We start from the raw sequence: 3365 nt of genomic DNA on the forward strand, positions 1-3365 counted from the left end.
ACCTGCGGGAGCTAGTGAGCTAAAATAATACGACAGGGCTCTATGGAGAAACCATGACACTCCCCTGACTAACGTTTAGACGAGCGTTTTGTGAACAGAAACCGCAAAAGTCATCTTGCGGTTTCACTTTTAATTTTACGTTTAGACAAGCGTTTTGGAGTGGAATTCTCCGTGCAGACGACGCTGTAACGACGGAGACCCGCTGTCACACGATTGGCGCATATTGTCACATGACGTGCTGTGAAGACCCGCCCTACTCTGCCTCTGATTCGCAGACTGTGGATGGGGAATGTGATTGCACCAAAGCAGAGTCACTCACAGACAGTGGGTCCACTCACGCCGCGGGACAGATTCTTGTGTATTTAACCCTTTCACTGCCACACGACAGCCGGTTGTGTGATAGTAAAGGGGTAACCTTCTGTCGTGTGGCAGTGAAAGGGTTAAAAGTACTGCCAATGTAGCCTTCAGGTGATCTCCGTTGATATAAGTCAGACATACTTGCTTTGTTTACGTCTCGGCTACTGGCGCATACCTGCTACCTGTGACGTAAGCAGTACGCGCGACCAGAGCCGTGACAAACCTTTCGTCATCGTTTTATCAGATTTATACGTTTTAACAGTTTAGACGAGAGCGCAAAGCTTTTGCGTTTCTAGGAATTCCACCCTGGAAGGTAGTCTCACTTTTTTGCGGTTTCACCCCGTAAAAACGCCGTTTCCGTATAAACGAAAGGCACATCCGAAAAAATATTTTTGCGGATTCACCTGCTAGCGTTTCCGTCTAAATGGGGCCTTTAAAAGTAGTTTCAAACTAAAACAGCTGGATGTAATTTTGCCAAATCAGCACGGCTGTGAGTGTGAGTCTTTCACCTTTTACATATCTAACTTTGGCATGGATTGATTGTTTAGATCGCTAGCATGGCTAACAAATGCCCCGTTGTTCTGCCCAGAATTACGTTCCTTTCTGCCCCTGTGATGCGCGGGCACACTGAGTCTGACGTATACAGCGAACAGGTCTATATGTATTTCTTAAAATATCCCCGGCATTTCTGAAAAATATCAGGATCACTGGCTCCTCGCACTGATCTCTTGCAGGGCTTTTTGCACAGGAGCTCTCCTCACACACAGACACCTTGCTTATACAGCCCCACCCCGTCGCCCTCTTCATACCCATAATGCACCAGGGAATAGAGAGGCATGAGAGGGAGGGGAGGAGGGAGGGAGGGAGGGAGGGAGGGAGGGAGGGAGGGAGGGAGGGAGCGAGGGAGGGAGGAAGGGAGGGGGCTCTTATTGAGGTGTGAAGGTTCTGCCGCCACAGGAAGCCGTGAGAACACCAGAGCCGTTTCAACCACACCGCCAGGCAGACGCTCTCTAATCCTCTCACCTCCCTGTCTCCACTGAGTTACTGTCCCCGTCCAGAGTTACTGTCGCTACCGGCGTTTGGGGGTTAAACAAGTCAGATCACACATCAGAAATCAGATTTACGTTATTTCGGAATCTAAAAGGACAGCCGTATCATTTAGACTACCGCTATCCAAACAGTAACAAGTGAAAACTCTTGCTTTGAAATTTAGAAATCGATTTTGATTTATTTATTCCAAAAATGACGTTTTCATCAAAATGACCAACAATGCCTGTAATAGTACAAGCCATCTTCCTTTACAGCTTTACGTTGACGCAGAAGTGCTGTTAACCCTTGTGTGGTGTTCGGCTCTGTGGGACTACTACTCTTTTATGCAATGAAAATTGTTTTATTGGCCTTGGCTCATTTTCTGTAAAGAACATGTAAAAGAACACATTTTCATTAAGTGCACACTGTATGGCTTTATTGTTTTAAAATCCCCATAATGTTGTGGGTCCAGCAGTGATCATTGGGTGAAGAACAGAAACACCAACATTGAAGTAACATTAGTAACATTTGTAACAGTTACATTTCACTGGAAGCTATGCTATAATATAGTGAGCCACGTTAAAAGGCGGTGTATGTAACACTGGTGGCGACTCACAATGAAAAAAGGAAACAGAAAAACAACAACTTTTGTGGTACGTAATCGCTGTTCTCTGTGTTTACGGGGAGGCTTTGGTTAATCTGCAGACATGAGCAGATACCATTAACTGCGTCAAAACCACCTTTCGACAGAGAGAACTGATTTACTTTTGTTTAATAAAGGCAACAAAAGACGGCACTGGTTTCTTTGGTGCCAGACCGATATCGCTAATAAAAACGAGTCCGGGCTCAACGCTGCAAACTTTAAACGGTCGCTCGCTAAAGTTAATGGAGTGTCTCATTCGCCCGTTATGGCTGAAACAGGTATTTACGATCCGCTTGGTAAACCCGCTCTTGAACAAAAAGAAACAGTCACCTATTTGCAGACGTGCAAAAGCAGACTTGACTTTACCGCATCCTTCATGTTTTAAAGTAAGTTCCCTGTTCTCACTCTATTGCCGCTAATAATAATGTGTAGTAGATGAACACACGGTCCTCATATCCCTCCTAGTTACACAAACACGTCCTCATATCCTTCCAAGTTACACATACACACAGTCCTCATATCCATACTAGTTACACATACACACAGACACAGTCCTCATATCCCTCCTAGTTACACATACACACAGTCCTCATATCCCTCCTAGTTATAGATCGTATAGCTTACGCTCTGCTCTTTATGGAACTATCCCTTTATCCACTCTAATAATGAATAATTTTCTCCACATGCACACCCACATTCGCTCCTCTATATAAGCGGGGTCGTGGCCATACCATCAGTCCTCATATCCCTCCTAGTTACACAGACACACAGTCATCATATCTCTCCTAGTTACACACACACAGTCCTCATCTCGCCTAGTTACACATACACACAGTCCTCATATCCTTCCTAGTTACACAGACACACAGTCCTCATATCCTTCCTAGTTACACAGACACACAGGCATCATATCCCTCCTAGTTACACAGACACACAGTCCTCATATCCTTCCTAGTTACACAGACACACAGTCCTCATATCCTTCCTAGTTACACAGACACACAGGCATCATATCCCTCCTAGTTACACAGACACACAGTCCTCATATCCCTCCTAGTTACACATACACACAGACACAGTCATCATATCCCTCCTGGTTACACAGACACACAGTCCTCATAATCCCTCCTAGTTACACATACACACAGTCATCATATCCCTCCTAGTTACACATACACACAGTCCTCATATCCCTCCTAGTTACACATACACACAGACACAGTCATCATATCCCTCCTAGTTACACAGACACACAGTCCTCATATCCCTCCTAGTTACACACAACACAGTCCTCATATCCCTCCTAGTTACACAGACACACAGTCATCATATCCCT

The 3365-nt window shown here is 45.1% G+C and overlaps 1 protein-coding gene across 1 annotated transcript in view; it reads right to left on the reverse strand.

Annotated features, from left to right (window-relative positions):
- Positions 1-3365, reverse strand: part of cped1 (cadherin-like and PC-esterase domain containing 1) — a gene marked incomplete at its 3' end in the record, with an annotated part of 199436 nt that overhangs the window by 51491 nt on the left and 144580 nt on the right.

This window comes from Notolepis coatsorum (assembly GCF_963971535.1).
Source record: "Notolepis coatsorum genome assembly, chromosome: 15".
NCBI lineage: Eukaryota > Metazoa > Chordata > Actinopteri > Aulopiformes > Paralepididae > Notolepis > Notolepis coatsorum.